We start from the raw sequence: 18,407 nt of genomic DNA on the forward strand, positions 1-18,407 counted from the left end.
GACAGGCTGGACAGTGGAGCTGATGGTCACGCTGGGGGAAGACTGAGGAGGGGCCGCACACATCGTCAGGAGGAGTTTCAGCCCAGCCCTGGGGAGGGAGCCCTGGGGAGGGGATGCTGTGCCAGCCAGGGCGCCCTCGGGAAACAGACCAACAGCAGATACCTCTGCATCGTCGGGGATGTTATAAAATTGTCTCATGCGATCATGGGGTGCACAAGTCCAAATTCCGCAGGGCAGGCTGCAGCCAGGGGCTCAGACAAACATCCTCAATGAATTCCAGGAGATGCTGGCCGTCTGAAGTGGAGCTGGGGATTCTCTCCCTGAATGCTGAATTCACTTCCCTTTTAAGGCCTTCAGCTGGGTAGGTGAGATTGGACGTCCCGCATTGCTGACGGCAGTCTCCACAGTTGATTGTAGATGTGACCAGCCATCCATGCGGTCAATCAGGGATGATTAAAACCTTGAATTACAGTTAGCCTAGAGCTTGCTTGGCCAGACAACTGGGATTGTTACCTGGCCGAAGTGACACATGAGCCTGACATGACAGAGACCTCTGTGTAGTAGACTGGCTGATCATGCAGAGCCGTGAGGCTGTTAAAGAAGTTTGATTATTATCCTAAAGCTGTGGAGAGCCATCGAAAGGTCTGAGAAATGGGTGTGGCCTGATCCTTCTTACTTTCTTAAAAAGATGCTTCTGGGACACAACCACCAAGATGGTGTCAGAGTAAGGAGCTCCTGGAATCAGCTGCTGCTACAGGCGGTTAGTAACTGCCCAGAGCTCTCTGGAGCTAGCTGAAGCACCTGTTTGGGGCCCCAGAGGGCAGAAGAGCATCCTGCAATATCCTTGAAGGAATGAAAGGAGGAGACTGCCCGTCTGCAGAGAAGACACGTGAGTAGAGCACTCCATGCCACGGAGGCTAGTGCCCATCCTTCACTGGAGGCACAAGCCACCTCGCAAGCTGTTCTGTGACTGGAATTCAAAGCTCCACTTCCCAAAAATGGGGGAGGAAGAGACGGTTGGCACCAACTCCAGCTACTGATGAGTAAATCCAGTGGGCTAAAGCATAATGCTGAGAACAGCTAGAGTTTGAGCCTGTCCAGGTCAGAAAGGGGCCGGGAGCCGCCATCTCAACTCTGCTCCTGGCACGAGGGGAAGTGGGGCGGACTGAGGATCCCAGTGCTGGTGGGGACTGGCTTCTTCCCATCCAGGTCAGATTGCAGCTCTAGCCTAGGCCCCAGAGCCACCTCCAGCAGGGAGGAAGCTGCAGGGACCTGCACCAGCCTCTGTGAGAAATTACTGGCCAAGCTGTGGAGGCCGGTGATCATCCTACTCTAGTGGCACGAGCCGCCCCAGGAGCTGTTCTTGTAATTGGAAGCTCCATTTCCCAAAAACAGGGAAGGAGGAGACGGTTGGCTGACAATTTTGGCTACTGATTGGGAGACTTGGCTGCTGACTAAGGTACCCTGGGAGCAGCTGGGGTGTGGCTCTGCCCAAGTCAGAAAGAGGCCGGTGGCCGCCATTTTGACTCCGCCCCCAGCCTGAGGGGAGCCAGGCTGACTGCAACTCTCAGTGATGGTGGACCCAGCTTCTTTCACCCAGATCAGCCTGCAGCCCCAGCCTAGGCTTCAGCCTGCCTCTGGCAGGGAGTGGCTGGCGGGCCCTGCACCAGCCTGTCCTGGTAACTGCGGGTATCTTTGCCTGCACAGACTGAATAATCTGAAGTCTACCAGGGCAACTGTGGTCATTTTAGACCCACACTGCATACATTGCTGCCCACACCCACAGCTCCATCCCTGCCCCAGGCAGGGGAGTAAGGGGCATGAAGCTCCATCAGTCTCTCTGGGCAGTTACAGTCCTGGCCTCCACACAGTTGTGACCTGTCCCTACCCCTGGCAAAGGAGAAAATTGGGAGAAGCCTCATACATCCCTGGCACAATGAGGGCAGCTTGAGCCTCCACAGCCTATAGCACCAGTTACAACCTTGGCTCCTACTGCACAACCAGCAAGGGAGAAAGGGCAGGAAGCCCTAAACTAAAGAAAAACTGCACCCAGAATAAATACTCTAGTAAGCCAGGTGCCAAAACACCAACAAAAAATTGCAATCCACACCAAGAAATAGGAAGCTATGGCCAGTTAAAGGAACAAGATAAGCCTCCAGATAACATAAAGGAGTTGAGACAACTAATCACAGATGTTCAAACAAATCTTAATAAATTCAATGAGATGGCTAAAGAGATTAAGGATATTAAGAAGATACTGGATGAGCACAAAGAAGAATTTGAAAGCATACATAGAAAAATAGCAGATCTTATGGAAATGAAAGGTGTAATAAATGAAATGTTTAAAAAACATTTGAATCATATAATAGCAGATTTGAGGAGGCAGAAGAAAGGATTGGTGAGCTTGAAGAAATGGCCTCTGAAAGTGAACATACAAAAGAACAGATGAAGAATAGAATGGAAAAAATTGACAAGGTCTTAGGGAACTAAATGACAGCAAAAGGCACGCAAATATACATGTCATGGGTGTCCCAGAAGGAGAAGAGATGGGCAAAGGGGCAGAAGGAATATTTGAAGAAATAATTGTAGAAAATTTCCCAATCCTATTGAAAGACATATGTATTCATACCCAAGAAGCACACATACTCCCATCCAAAAAAATCTGAATAGACCAACTCCAAGACACATACTCATCAGAATGTCAGATGCCAAAGACCAAGAGAGAATTCTGAAAGAGCAAGAGAAAAGGAATGTGTAACATATAAGGGATACCCAATAAGATTAAGTGCTGATTTCTTACCAGAAACCATGGAGACAAGAAGACAGTGGTTTGATGTATTTAAGATACTATAAGCTAAAAACTTCCAGCCAAGAATCCAATATCCAACAAGACTGTCTTTCAAAAATGAGGGTGAGGTTAGAATATTCACAGATAAACAGAAACTGAGAGAATTTCTAAACAAGAGACCAGATTTTCAGAAAATTCTAAAGGATATGCTAGAGCCTGAAAAGAAAAGACAGGAGAAAGAGGCCTGGAAAAGAGTCTCGAAATGAATATTATATTAATAAAAGTAACTGAAAGTGTCAAAAGTGTGGTGAAAATAAAATATGACAGATAAAATTCAAATAGGAATAAACTGAACCAACGATGTAAAGCATTTGTATTCAGAAAACTGCAACTCAATGTTAAAAGAAATCAAATAGGCCTAAATAACTGGAATAACATTCCATGCTCATGGATTAGAAGACTAAATATCATTAAAATGTCAGTTCTACTCAAATTGATATATAGATTTAATGTAATCCTGATAAAAATTCCACCAGCATTAAAAAACATGATCATCAAAATTATTTGGAAGGGTGAGGGGTCGTGAATAGCCAGAAACAACATAAAAATGAAAAGTGAACCCTCGTCTCCAGACTTTAAATCTTATTACCTAGGTATAGTGGTAAAAACAGCATGTACTGGCCTAAAGACAGACACAATAGATAAATGGAACCAAATTGATGGTTCAGAAACAGACCCTCACATGGATGGTGAAGTGATTTTTGACTATCAAACCCACACAGCTTGGGCAGAACAGTCCATTCAACAAATGGTGCTGAAAGAATTGGATATCCATAGCCAAAAGAAGGAAAGAGGACCCCGTTTCACACCTTATCCAAAAATTATCTCCAAATGGATCAAAAACCTACAGATAAAAGCAAGAACTTTAAAGCTTCTAGAAGAAATTGTAGGAAAATATCTTCAAGACCTGGTGTAGGTGGTGGATTCTTAAAGGAAATAAGAGGAGGACTTAGTAGACTGATGTTTAATATATGTACAAGTTTTAATTAGCTTTACTGTTAAAAAGTGTGGAAATGTTTATAGTAGATGGTAACATATTGAGTAACAGCTAGTTTATAAATGGGGATGTGACTGAAAATGGTAGTCTAGTTATGTAAATGCCAATTGACAGAATGCTAGAGAATAATCTAGGAACTGGATAGCAGGGGAAACTAAGAGGTAGGTGAGAATTGTGGTTGATGGTACAGATGCAAGAGTGTCTTTTCTGAGCTAGAGCAAACATGCATCAGTCCTATAGGGTGTGGGGAATGTGGAGAAGCATGGGAAAAATACAGCTAGAGTGACCTATGGACTGTGGTTAGCAGTAATAATATTCTTGCATCTATGGCAAAAATGTACTGTGTTGATAATGGGGCAGTATGGAAAATGTGACCCAAATGTACACTGTGGACGTGGTAACAATCAGATGGTATTATCTTATTTGTGGGAAATGTTCCATCACAGTGTAGTGTGTTGATGGAGGGTGTTGTTTGGGAATTCTGCACATGTGCATGATTGTTTTATAAGTTTACAACTTCTGTCATAAAAAAATATATTTAAAAAATAATAATAGGGTGGGTTGGGGGAGAAACACACCAAAGATAAGGACTATGATTAGTAGTAGTAGTAAGATTTTGACAATATTCTTTCATAATTTGTAATAAACGTCTTACTACAATGCCAGATGTTGGTGGAGGGGTGATGTGTGGGACCCCTGTGTGATGTTATGCATGTTTGCTTTGTAAGTTCACAACTTTTACTACACACTTAATTGTTTGTGTATGTTCATATATAAATGATATAAAAATAATAATAAGGTTGGTTGGGGGAAAATACTTTGGTTAGTAGTAATTTTTTTTTTAAATTTCTCTCCCCTTCCCCACCCCTAGTTGTCTGCTCTCTGTGTCCATTCACTGTGTATTCTTCTGTGTCACTTATATGCTTGTCAGCGGCACCTGGAATCTGTGTCGCATTTTGTTGTGTCATCTTGCTGTGTCAGTTCCCCTTGTGTGCGGCGCTGTTCCTGGGCAGCCTGCACTATTTTCATGCTGGGTGGCTTTCCTTATGGGATGTACTCCTTGCATGTGGGACTCCCCTATGCAGGGCACACCCCTGCGTGGCACAGCACTCCTTGCGCACATCAGCACTGCGCGTGGGCCAGCTCATCACACGGGTCAGGAGGCCCTGGGTTTGAACCTTGGACCTCCCATGTGGTAGGCGGATGCCCTATCTGTTGGGCCAAATCTGCTTCCCATAGTAATATTTTGACAATGCTCTTTGATCATTAGTTAGAAAGGTTTAACAACTATGTAGGTTATTGGTGGTAGGGTGAGGTATGAGAGAGTCCTGTATGACGTTATATATGTTTGTTTTGTAAGGTCACAACTATTATTATATACTTATTGTTTATGTATGTTTATGTATGAGTGATATACTTCAATAAATAAATTTTTTTAAAATTAAAAAAAAAAAAAAGATGATTCTGGTACTGTGTAGAGAGTGGACCAGGCGGATCAAGAGCATAAGTATGTATCACCCGAGGCAGGTGGCATAGACAGCGGGAAGAGTGAAGAGATTCAAGATGCGTTCTTTTTTTTTATATACATAATTTTAGTGACATTTAGTTCACAAATCTTATAATTCACACATTTTTTTCTTCCACTCCTCCTCCCGCATCCTGCTGTTCTCACTGTGTACATTCTCTGTGTGATCCTCTGCATCCATTTCTCTTTTTTTGTCTTCTCTTCTCGTCTCTCTCTTCTAGGATTCACTGGGATTCAGTCCTGGGGAGCTCTGATGTAGAGTGAAGTTCCCTGTCGCCTGTGCCTCCTCAGTGCTGCTGCACCGCACCGGACTCTCCCCTTCATCTCTCCTGTGCTGAGTCATCATCTTGCTGTTGACTCACTTGTGTGGGCACTGGCTTACTGCCTGGGCATTCGGCCCCTCACACGGGCACCAGCTTGCCACATGGACACCGCGAGGGCACTCGGCTTGCCCTGTGGACACTCGTGTGGGCATTTGGCTTGCCACACGGGCACTCAGCTTGCCATGCGGGCACTCGTGTAGGCACTCAGCCTGCCACACGGGCACTCAGCTTGCCATGTGGGCACTCGTGTAGGCACTCAGCCTGCCACATGGGCTCTCAGCTCACCATGCGGGCACTAGTGTAGGCACTCAGCCTGCCACACGGGCACTCAGCTCACCATGCGGGCACTCGTGTAGGCACTCAGCCTGCCACACGGGCACTCAGCTCACCATGCGGGCACTCGTGTAGGCACTCAGCCTGCCACATGGGCTCTCAGCTCGCCATGCGGGCACTCGTGTAGGCACTCAGCCTGCCACACGGGCTCTCAGCTCACCATGCGGGCACTCGTGTAGGCACTCAGCCTGCCACACGGGCTCTCAGCTCGCCATGCGGGCACTCGTGTAGGCACTCAGCCTGCCACACGGGCACTCAGCTCGCCATGCGGGCACTCGTGTAGGCACTCAGCCTGCCACACGGGCACTCAGCTCACCATGCGGGCACTCGTGTAGGCACTCAGCCTGCCACACGGGCACTCAGCTCGCCATGCGGGCACTCGTGTAGGCACTCAGCCTGCCACACGGGCACTCAGCTTGCCATGCGGGCACTCGTGTAGGCACTCAGCCTGCCACATGGGCACTTGGCTTGCCCTGTGGACACTCGTGTGGGCATTTGGCTTGCCACATGGGCACTCAGCTCGCCATGCGGGCACTTAGGTGGGCACTCACACGGACACTTGTCCCACCGCACAGGTACCAGCTCACCACACAGGCAACTTTCTCTTCTTCTTTTTCACCAGCAGGCCCCAGGGATTGAACCCTTGTCCTCCCATATGGTAGGCAGAGGCCTTATCACTTGAGCTATATCTGCTTCCTGATATATTCTTTTTTTTTTTTAATATGGAACACTTCACAAATTTGCATGTCATCCTTGTGCAGGGGCCATGCTAATCTCTGTATTGTTCCAATTTTAGTATAGGTGCTGCCAAAGCAAGCACCTGATATATTCGTGATGTTTTCTGAAAGCAGACTTGGCAAGATTCTGATGGACCTGCGTGCCATGGGTGAGAGGGAGAAAGGGGAGTTTTAAATATCGCTCAGGCTCTGGCTCAGCATTTGGGTTTTTGGGATGAGAGTGGGAGCAGGACTCAGTCATGCTAGATTTGAGATACATCTCATCGTGAGGGAAGGAGAAGGTTGTTTGGAGGAAGTGGCCCTTGAACCTGACTCACGCAGAAGAGACGGGAAGAAGGTTTTCCAGGTGGCAGGATCAACGTGAACGAGATAAGTCGCAGGGTGTGTTCAGAGATTAGGAATTGGCTGCGCTATCTGGGGCATTTGCCACCAAGAGGGGGATGTGCCAGAGAAGGAAGTGGGTGTCAGGTGGAGGGGACTTTGGGTGCCAGGCAAAACAATGTCCAGGGCCTCTGACCATTACTCAGGCTTGGAAACTACCGATTAGAGGGTGGAGAGTCTGGAGGCAGAAGAATAAAAAATTTTTCATCTATTTTAAATTGTTCATATATTTTGGCCCATTGATTCTCTTTCTCAGGAGTTTTTCTAACTATATAAAAAGGTGTTTCAATAAATATTTACATATATAGTTATTTATTGTAATCTTATCATGAATAGCCCAAAACAAATTCGGAATAATCTTAACGTCCACTAGTGTAATATTGGATAAACAATGTATGATAAATTCATGGGCTGCGCCTTTAAACATCCTGTTTTGAGGAGTAATTGTTAGTGTGGGATAAAACCCATGTTGTTACAGTAATAGAAAAATGCTGATTATAGTATGGTCACTACATCTTTAATTTCCCTTAGATAATTCCTTACGGTGATAAATGCAGATACAACAGGGAAGCGGCTGTGGCGCAATCAGCTGGGCTCCCGTCTACCATGTGGGAGGTCCTGGGTTCGCGTCCCGGGGCCTCCTTGTGAAGGCAGGCTTGCCTGCACATTGCGGAGAGCCGCCCGGCCTGCAGGTGTCGCGGAGAGCCGACCCAGCAACAGAAAAAGGGAGACAAGTAAAAACAGAGAAGAGCGCGCAGTGAATGAACGTGGAGGGCATACAGCAAGCAAGTCGCAAGGGGAGGATATTAAAAAAAAGTAAATGCAGCACAGTTTATAGTGATTACCAGTTAGGATTGGGATTATGAGTCGTTTTATCTAGAGATTCAGGATTTTTCTAAAATTATTTTTCTGAAATGTTTTTTTTTAAACTGAAAAATATTTGAAGGGAGACATAGGTTCCCTGAAGAACAGTTTAGGATCCAGGAGCATCAGAGCAGGCGCTGGCGGAGGGCACGGAGAGCAGTGACGTGGAGGCGTGGTGGTGTGGAGGGAGGTGGCTGGGAGTGGTGGGGCCTGTGGCAGAGCCGGCGAGCCTGCAGCCGGGGCCGCGAGCTTAGCCGGATCTGTGGGCTGTGCTAGTGAGCACAGACTGCCTTACAGGATGACTCCGATGAGAAGGCAAGCTGAAAGTGAAGTCGTTTGATACCCGGAAAGTCCTCTAGGATTTAAATTCGTTTTTCTGGGCATTTACATTTCAGAATGATTGATGAGAAACACATCTATGGCAGGATCTGTGAGCCAAAAAATAAAAAATAAAGTCGGGGAGGGGGCTGGTGAGCAGAATCCCGTGCGGGCCAGCGGTGTGAGGGGCTGTCCTCGGCACGGCTGCTCGGGACCCCTCTCCTGGCTCGGAGGGCCCCGCCCCGGGTGGCATCTGGCCCCGGGAGCCTCTCATCCAGGGACTGAGACCTAAAGAGCGTCTTGCAGTCTCTGTCCTCTCCATGTCTCTGTCCACGTGGGCGCTGTGAGTGGCTTCTCTTCGCCCGCTCTTCCGGGGAGGAAGCTCTCGTGGAGATGGAGGGACAGCCGTGCCCGTGCCCGCCTGTCAAGCGCCTGCTGCCCGCTGGTGCCGGGCAAGTGTCCACAGGTGGGCGCTGCATGCACTGCATGGCCCCCGGCGTGTGGCCCCCGGGCCCCCAGTGCTGTGCCCGCACGCGGCCCGCCGTCGCGACAAAGCCCGTGGCTGTTTTGTCAAGGCGTGTGTCGTCCAGCAGGGCAGCGTCTTCACCTGGTTCTTCCGGTGTGCAAGGTTTCGTTTCTGTGCCCTCGAGAACCGTGCTCCTCCCATTTATTTCCCTTTCGTGAGCTGAGCTCAGCCGTGGGCTGTGGCCCCGGGACCCTTGCACCCCTGTGGCTGCCTAGCCGTGGTGCACATGGCTGTGAGATGGTGGCAGAGCGGCCGTGGCAGCTTCAGGGGGTTCTGGAGCAGCTCCTCTGTGCCAGCCGGGCTTACGTGCTTCCTGACACAGGGCTCAGCAGTGATGCAGAGGCTCGCAGGGGGCAGCTGCTCTTTCTTTCCCCGTGTCCGGGGTGAGGGCTCCAGGCAGCGGTGGCTTGGCCCGCGTCCCCTCCACGGTGGGCTCTGCCGTCCCCGAGGGCATGTCGGCGTGGGTGCCCTCCACGAGGAGGGAAAGAGCACAAGGGCGCCCATCCTGGGCCCTGGCTCAGAACCACACACACGTGCACAACGTCAGGCGGTGTGTCTGTAACTAGAATAAAAATCACAGAGGACACGGGGCCCCGCTGTAAGCGGCCGGCTACAGGACCAGTGCAGTTATGAGAACGCTCTTTCATGCCTTGGCCCCGATGTGAGGTGTGAATACTAGGGCGGGCTATGGGAACTCTGTATTTTATGCATGATTTTTCTATAGACCTACACATTATTTCATTAAAAAACGTTCTTATGGAGAGAATTCGGCCACATGGGCAGGCTGATTCTGGGAGGTGCCTGGGAAGGTGCCCGGGGGAAGGGGGAGCAGGTGTCGGTGAGCCCCCGCCGGGCTTCCCCACGCGCCACGAGGCAGGTATTATTCTGCCTGTTTCACAGACAGGAAACTGAGCCCGAGAGGTTGTTCACTCGACGTGGCGGAGGCAGCCAGAGTGGGAGTGGGAGGGCGGCGCAGGTGCGGAGCCCGCAGCGTCTGGTTGCAGCATCTGGACACTGTCTGGGCGGAGCAGCGCCCTTTGGGGCTGACCGTGGACGGAGGGCACGTGAACTTGCCAGGGCTGCAGGAGCGTCTCCAGCCAGCAGGCTGCCCTTGCCACCGAGGTGGGTCGCCACCTGTCAGACCAAAGATACAGCACAGCCCTGGTTAATCACGGTCGGGTTTTCCTGTTTCTCCTGCTGCTTTCAGGGGAAGAGGTGGAGACGGAGCAGTCTGGGTCAGGGGCTTGTTCAGACCTTGCAGGGCGTGGCCGAGGGTCAGCAGAGGTTCAGAGAACGGCTCCTGCCCGGCCGTGGGATTAGCGCAGCCTGTCAGCGCTGCCCCGGGCACGGGCGCAGCGGAGGAGCGGGGGCCGGGGCTGCGGGGCCTGCCCCTCGGGAGCCAGCACTGCTCCTCTCAGGCTTTGCTCGGCAGCGCTTTGCAGTCTGAAGCCCTGTTAGTCACTTACCAGGCTCCTCCCTTGGCTCGTTTCTTAGTCTTTCGAAACCTTAGGCTTCTCATCTGCAGAGTAGGGCTAAGTAAACCTACTTGAAAGCATTGTTTTAAGTAGCAGTGGTATTATAAGCAACGAGCCTAGCACAAAGTAGCAGCTCATTAAAGATAGGTATTATTTTAAAAACAACAACCATAAACAGATAGACTTTGTGCCAGGTGCCAAGGTAGACTTCGGCAATTTAGAAATAAAAGATTAAGAATGTTGTGCATTAAAATAAATATGCTCTAAAAAAAGAAAGCGTTCTCTTCCTTCATGGAACATTCTGGTAAGTCGGGAATTTTTTTTTTAGATTGATTAACAGCTGACGCTCAGCTCTTCCCTGAGGAAGAATAATTCAGTCTAATCAGACGAGAGCGGGCTCTGTTGATGGATGTGTAAACTAAAACTGCACAGCAGCCAGTTTGGGTGCAACTAGGTATTCAAATGAAACGGTGACGTTTTTATATGTTGCTTTAATAGTCCTTATGATAAACGTCAACAAAATAGTACTTTTCAGAGACACTTTTTACACCCACTTTGAGAGGTAATAAAATCTCCCATTAATGCTAATAGCATTCTGACAGAGTGAAGACTTAGTGGTGTGGCAAAAAGCAAAGCACCGTGCTCTTTTCCTAATGTAATCTGTATTTAAAAACTACACAAAGGAATGCCGATGATATTTATTCAGGGATTTGGGGCACATTATCTACACAGGGGAATCCGCACTCCTGGCCTTTCTTCCCCTCAGTTCGTTTGGGTTTTTCTCAACCCCTTTGCCCTCTGAAGACGTGTGTGCTGTGAGCGAATGAACAGGGTGTGTCCTGGGCTGGCGCTGACTGATTTACGACAGGGTGGCAGGTTCACCACGGAAAACCAGGTCAGACGAGTGCCCCGGCCGAGAGACCCCGCTGACTCAGACAGGCGCGGTTCTGCTTGGGTTTGTTTTCCCCCCGGGGAGCAAGGTTTGGCTGAGGCCAGGAGCAGGTGTCCTGTAAGCTCTGGCGGGACGCTGTCATCGTCTCGCTGGTAGAAGAGGCTGCAGCTGTTACATTGTCCTTGACGGTCGTGTAAACACTGGCTGTCTTTTGCTGTTCCATCCCGAATAGTCATTCACTAATTTTCTGGATTCTTGCAACGACTCTGTTAACTCAAACTAACACCAGGCTCTCAATTTCTTAGTTAAAGAAGGAAAGAAAAAAAAAAGAATAGGGAAAAAAAAAAGACATCTAGCAGAGTTATTTTTATTTTATTTTATTCCCCATCCTGATTAACAAAAAGAATTCACAAGTATTTATAGTTTTGAGAAAATGTAAATATTGCTAGGGCAATACCTTATTAACTTAAAAGGCGATCAGAATTGCATATTCTTTAGAGGTTGTGTTCACAGGACATCGCAGCAGCCCCTGAAGTCGGAAAGTCTCCTCGTTCTGTCATGCACAGCTTTGTCAGCCTCTCCTGGCCTCGGAGTGGGAAGAGGGGCATTTCCTTCTGAGCCATTTGGAGAGACACCTCCCCTCAGCTCTCGGGACTGAGCTTCCCTGGCTAATAATAAGAGGAGAAGAGACAGGCCTGCGAGGCTGGAGGCTACGGACAAGGAAGGACACGGCAGCGGAGGCATTAAACGAGACGTGGGGCGGTGTGCGTGGCACCTGCAGGCCTGCGCTTGGGACCTGGTGGGAAAACCCAGTTCCGGAAAGGTGGGATGGTTTGACCACACTGAAAACCTGCCCGGGCCGGGCTGTACACCCCTGGCCCCAGGCCCGCGCCCTCGGCTGCGCGCACAGTGCCTCCGCTGCCACGTGTGGGTCGCACGCCTTCTTTGGGCTTCCACAGCCCTCACCCCCGCTCCTTTTCCGATGAAATGCAAATTCGGAATCGTTCAGTGGCAATGACGAGGCCCAGCCGTTCTCAAAACAGGGGTGTGTGCCTTGAAGGGTGCGTGCGGCGCGGGCCGTCTGCTGGGGTGAGCGGCGGCGGCGGCGCGGGCAGGGCGTGCGGGGGCGTCCCGCCTGAGGGCCCTCGCTGCGGGCAGGAGGGGCTGCTCCTGGCGGGCAGGCCGGGGGAGCACCACGTGACGCCAGGCTGTTGGCTGAGGGTGCAGGGCTGACGGAGAGCCACGCACCTGCAGGCGTCGCCAGGGACCCCGGAGATCTGCCTTTCCATTTATTTTGGTTCGGACCCATGAACACTGTCCCGGAGAGTTTGCAGGGCTGGGAATGAATACTGCACTGGTCGGGTGCGAGCTTTGGGGACGTTAGGGCAGGTGCGCAAGAACGACCCGGTCCCTGGGCGTGGGGCGTGGGCACGCGGCTCGCCGCCTGCTGCTGGAACGTGCTTTCTCTTTGGTCGTTTGGGAAATCAGTCGCCAAGGGAGTTTTTTCCAGGAACGACGCATTGCTTTGCCTGTGATGCCCTGCTGTTGCCCTTGTTAAGCCCTTCCATCTCTACTTCAATTGAGAAGAAGTTCTTGGGCCCCGCCTGCCCGCAACCGTAGGGCCCCAGGACCTGTGGCGGGTGGGCAGCCCCCCGCGAGCCTCCCGCCGAGCTCCGTCCGCCTTAAGCTGCTCGCTGCCGCGACCCGGGGCCAGGCTGCCTGGGGTCCAGGCGTGGCCCAGACCAGCCCTCCCTGCTTCCTGGACGGAAAATGTCCAGGGGCCGCCGCTGGCTTCTGAAACGTCCCTATGAACTAAAAAGACTTTTTCAGAAATATTCAATTACCTTTGAAATGGCTGTTGCCTATCAGACAGTGAAATATGTTATAGGAAACGGACTTTGGTCCAGTGGTTAGGGCGTCAGTCTACCACATGGGAGGTCCGCGGTTCAAGCCCCAGGCCTCCTTGTCCCATGTGGAGCTGGCCCATGCGCAGTGCTGATGCGCGCAAGGAGTGCCATGCCACACAGGGGTGTCCCCCGCGTAGGGGAGCCCCACGCGCAAGGAGTGCACCCATAAGGAGAGCCGCCCAGCGCGAAGGAGGGAGCAGCCTGCCGAGGAATGGCACCACCCACACTTCCTGTGCCGCTGACGACAACAGAAGCAGACAGAGAAACAAGACGCAGCAGAAAGACACAGAAAACAGACAACATGGGGAGGGGAGGGGAATTAAATAAATAAAAATAAATCTTAAAAAAAAAAAAAAAAGAAATATGTTATAAAGCTATAATAGTAAAGATACAATGGTACCACAACAGGAATAGGTTAAGTAAGAATTACGATAGAATAAAGGCCTTTCAGCCTCTTTCTCTCTCAAAAATCACCCTCACTGTAGACTGACCAGGCTAATGAGGAAAAGAAATGCAAATTCCACTTGTGGTGAGGCCAGGTGCCACCTTAACGTTGTTCTACCAACGAGGACGGAGCAGCCGGGCGGCTGGCGCTGTGTTGGCAGTGGGCAAGGCCGGTCCCAGGGCCCCCAGAGTGAGAAGCCGGCACGTTTCCTGCAAAGCTGGAAAGGCTCGGAAAGGAAAGGAGCCGTGTTCCAGGAGCTTAAATAGAGGGAGTGCTTGAAAAACTGCACCCCCCCCCAGGGGGGTCCCTCACCTTCAGAGCTGTGTTTTCTGGAGAGAGGTCCCAGGCATCAGAGTTTGGGGTGAGGGGGACAGAGGGATTAGACAGTCTGAAAGTCTCCCTCCCTGAGCGCCAGCGACTCAGCGGCCAGGCTCACGCCCCGTATGACTGAGACGGAACTTAAAAGTAAGCCAAGTGGGAAGATGGGACGGTACGTTCTACGCCTTTACTCACGGTGGGCTGAGGGTTGGAGAACTATGGGTGATTTGTTTTTCTTTTTGCCTTTTTTTTCTTTTTTTTTTTTTTTTTGAGTATTATTTTTATGCTAGAAAATAGCAAAGTAGTGTAGAAAAATAATTCCAATAAAGAAGATAGGAAGAAAAAAAATACTGGGCTTAGTGGATACGCTTCTGAAAGCCATCTTCTTTTTAAAGCAAGGTCTTAAACATTTTTGTTTTCTTAGCGCAATGCCCGTGGCAGGACCTGTGTGGTAATCAGGGGTTTCTCGTCTCACAAGAGCTTTTAAAGAAGGTCTTCATATCCTGCCCAATAAACCCCCTTGTTTCTTTGATAGTTCAGATAAAACCCCAATTTCTGGAGAGATCACTTATTTAAAATCTCATCCCTGATGTCAGCCCACGAGAGGCAGTGCCCTGTGCTCAGTGCTCCTGTGGGTGCGCCTGGAGATGGAGCTAAACAGATGATGAGTTTTGTGGATGTTGAGGTCAAACCCTGGCTCAGGCTCCCGGGTCCTGCTTTCTCTTTACCGTGTGTGTTGCTTTGCTGTTTTCTAGCATAACATGTGGTGGTGTGCTGCTCCTTCCCCGCCAGCCCCTCTGGCTGAAGGAAGCCTGCCCGGGCTGCCCGGCTCCAGCCTCCAGCCGCGCGGCTTGCTCGGCGGCAAGGACGTTAGGGATGAAATCGCCGTGGGACAGCCCTGCCCACGTCCACGGTCGCAGAGGCACTGGATGGTGGACAGCGCTCAGTGATCGCAAGCCACGTTCTCGAGTCAGCACGAGCAGCTCGAACATCGGGATGCTCTCGGCATTTTATTTCTGCTAGCCCTGCAAGTTAGGTGGTCACGAGACCTGAAGGAAGCGGCAGCAGTGAGAGATTCGCCCCGTGCTGGGAGGCCAAGGCCAGTGGGAGAAACAGAACAAGAAGTCCGGTTTGTTCCTTGTAGCCTTTGGGTCTTGCCGTTAAGTTGGAGGTTTTTAAACATATTTTTTTCTGTCTCGTTAGCCGCAACCCTTTCTTCAGTAAAGCAGGTGAAAGAAAGCTGCTGGACGCTGGGGAGGGCTGTGGGGTGGGGCTCGGAAGCCAGACTGCCCAGGGCCCGTGCCTCAGTTTCCTCCTTTGCAAGGTGAGGGCAGCCACTGTACCTGCAGCTGAGCTTTGTGAAGATTACATGGAAAAGCCCCAGCTGCAGTAAGTGTGCAGCTCATTCTTCTTTTCATTCACATTTTTTTAAATCAAACACCTTACTGTGTTCTAGGCCCTGTTTTGGGAGTGAACAGAAAAAGGAAAAATCCCTCGCTTTCATGGCTCTGGCATGTGATGACTATGTGGATTATTACACAGGACCCTCCTTGCTGCTGCCCCCGCCCTCCTGGTCCCAGGGCTCCTGGAGCTGCGTGTGGCAGCCGGGCCGTGGCCGTGCGTCCTAACCGAGGGCCGTCCTTCCAAAGCAGAGAGGACGCAGCACAGCTCCGGGAGAACACGGGGCGTCCGCTGTGACTTAGACTCGCCTGGAAACACATCCCGCGGTGAGGAGGGGGCTTCCTCCCTGAGGGTCCAGTTCAGAGCCCTGCTGAGTGGCTTGTCCACTTCTGTTTTTATGTTAAAGGAACTTTAGTTTGCATAAATGTTACATACAGTGGAGGACTTGTCCCCTTCTCCTTCCTTGGCTCCCTTCATTTAATGCCTGCAGCTGTGGATCTGACTTTGTGTCTCACGCAAACTGATATTTTTGGGTGAAAAGGTGAGAAAGACATTTAGATCCAAAGTGCTGACAAGATAAAATGTATTCTCTAAATACTCATTCGCCGTAAAAATGAAATTACAACCCAGATATCTTCTCTTAGCAGGCTGATGTGAGAGAAAGTAGAAACATGAGAAAATTGTTGAAAATTATATTCCTAGAAATCTGCTTTTTTCAAAAGCATGAGCCCATGCAGCTGTGTGGGTGAGTGCAGGAGGAACTTTGCTGTGGCGCTAGGGGGAGAATTGATGGTAGATGCTTAAACTACTCTGATGAGCTTCAGTTCTCTTCCATATACCCACAGACATGAAAATTTATCTGGGAAGCGGATGTGGCTCAATGGATAAGGCCTCCACCTGCCATATGGGAGGATCGGGGTTCAATCCCTGGGCCCTCCTGATGAAAAAGAAGAGAAAGTGTGCCTGCGTGGTGAGCCAAGTGCCCGCGTGGCAAGCCAAGTGCCCACGTGGTGAGCCAAGTGCCCAAGTGAGTGCCTGCGTGGCGAGCTGAGTGCCCACGTATCAAGCCCAGTGCCCATGTGGCGAGCCAGTGCCCGTGCAGGTGAGTTGCGCAGCAAGACGATGACGTAACAGAAGAGAAATAAAGAGGACAGTCCAGGTGAAGCGCAGCAGAGACCAGGAACTGAGGTGGTGCAGTTGACAGGAAACCTCTCTCCATGTCAGAGGTCCCTGGGATCGAGTCCCGGTGAATCCTAGAGGAGAAATACATGAAGAGAAGACAAAAAGAGAAACAGATACAGAAGATCACACAGCAAATGGACACAGACAGCAAAAACAGCAGGGAGGGGAAGAAAAAAAAGAAAGGGATGAAAAACTTAAAAAAAAACCCAAAAACTTCATATAATTCAGCCTTCCCTCAGTTACTTTCAAAGACCTCTTGGAATTTCAACAAATTGAGTTGATTTTTTTTCTTTCAAGGAATGTGGTTTAGATTTTTTTTTTTAAGTGTTACCATTTTAAGGGACCAAATAGTATACAGGAGGCCTTTGACATTCATATGGAAAAAGCCCCAAGGACGAGAAATTTCCCAATGCAAAAATACCACTTAGCATTTAATTACCCTTTTCCTCTCCCTGTAAAAGTAGTTAAGTATAACTGAAAAAGTTAAGTAATCCCTCCAGATTCATAATGATTCTATAAATTCAAGATTAAGGTAATTTATAAGGCTACTTTCTGGCTCTTCTTTAGACTGGCTGACTTTTATCATCAGCACTGGTATTTGGTTTTCATGCCAGGATCATGTTCAGGCAGAAAAGAGACTTTTGTCACTTCTCTCATGTTGCTTCTTTCATAATAAAGTTCCAAGAATAACAAAACCATACGAATAACAGACATTAGTTAATGGACCTTTCTTTTCCCATGGACATCAACCTTACAATGGTGATTCAAATATCTTTCTCAGGAAAATTACAAATTACTGCATGTCATGGACCTTCAACATCCGGCATAGTCAAATATTCAAGTGTTAAATCATGAATACTAAGTGTCTACTGTAGTTCAGTTATTAAATTTCGTAAACTCATACCAATTTCCCTTTGCACCTGGATTTTACCTGCATTATTTTGTTTTATTAAATTTTTATTAATAAGTTATCCTGTCTAGTCATCTCAAAATAATACAGATTTCACTCTTTTTTTCTGTGCATATTATATTTTGTTGCTTAGAGAAAGGAGCCCTGTCAGGCAGAGAGGAAGCTGTGGTGTGAGGCGGCCGGCTGGAGCCCCTGCAGGCATTGGTGCGTCGTGTGGGAACGTGGGGATGGTGGAGAGCCCCAGAGGAAACTTATCTCAGAGCTGGAGGGTATTTTAAAGACAACTGAGCAGGTCCCTTCTCTCCAGCCCTCCTGTCGCCCCTTATTTTATAAATGCAGGAACTGAGATGAAATGGCTTGTCTCTCCAGAATCACACAGCACAGTCAGGACTAGAACCCTAGTGGTTTTTGTTAAAGTTTTTTTAATTTATTTCTCTCCCCTTTTCACCCCCCCACCCCAGTTGTCTGCTCTCTCTGTCCGTTTGCTGTGTGTTCTTCTGTGACTGCTTGCATTCTTGTCAGCGGCACCGGGATTCCGTGTCTCTTTGTTGCGTCATCTTGCCGCGTCAGCTCTCTGTGTGTGCGGCGCTGCTCCTGGGCGGCCTGCACTTTTCTTGCACGGGCGGCTCTCCTTGCGGGGCGCACTCCTTGCACATGGGCACCCCTACGCGGGCACGGCACACCTTACGCACAGCAGCACCGTGCATGGGCCAGCTCGCTACACGGGTCAGGAGGCCCTGGGTACTGAACCCTGGACCTCCCATGTGGTAGCCGGGTGCTCTGTCAGTTGAGCCACAGCCTCTTCCCTGGGTCGGTTTTTATTCAGCCTCTGCTTGAACACTGGTTTGTGAGAGGGCCCACTCCAGTCCTGCGTGCCACTCTTTCTTACATACACTTTCTGTATGATGAACCTGGATGTCCTACCACATGATTTCTGTCCAATGATTCTCTTCTCTGGGGCCACTGAGTACTTGTGATGTGCCCAGTAACTACACTATATGCTAGAGATACAAAGTCAAATAAAA

The 18,407-nt window shown here is 49.7% G+C and overlaps 1 protein-coding gene and 1 non-coding gene across 4 annotated transcripts in view; one reads left to right on the top strand and one right to left on the bottom strand.

Moving 5' to 3' along the window:
• The window catches only part of SMYD3 (SET and MYND domain containing 3), a 748,180-nt gene that overhangs the window by 563,181 nt on the left and 166,592 nt on the right, over nt 1–18,407 (top strand). The gene's annotated exons all lie outside the window — the stretch shown is intronic.
• LOC111764633 (U6 spliceosomal RNA) lies at nt 6,743–6,846 on the bottom strand. The gene has a single exon (XR_002797202.1). It is a non-coding gene; the product is annotated as a U6 spliceosomal RNA (small nuclear RNA).

This window comes from Dasypus novemcinctus, chromosome 13 (genome assembly GCF_030445035.2).
Source record: "Dasypus novemcinctus isolate mDasNov1 chromosome 13, mDasNov1.1.hap2, whole genome shotgun sequence".
Taxonomy (NCBI): Eukaryota; Metazoa; Chordata; class Mammalia; order Cingulata; family Dasypodidae; genus Dasypus; species Dasypus novemcinctus.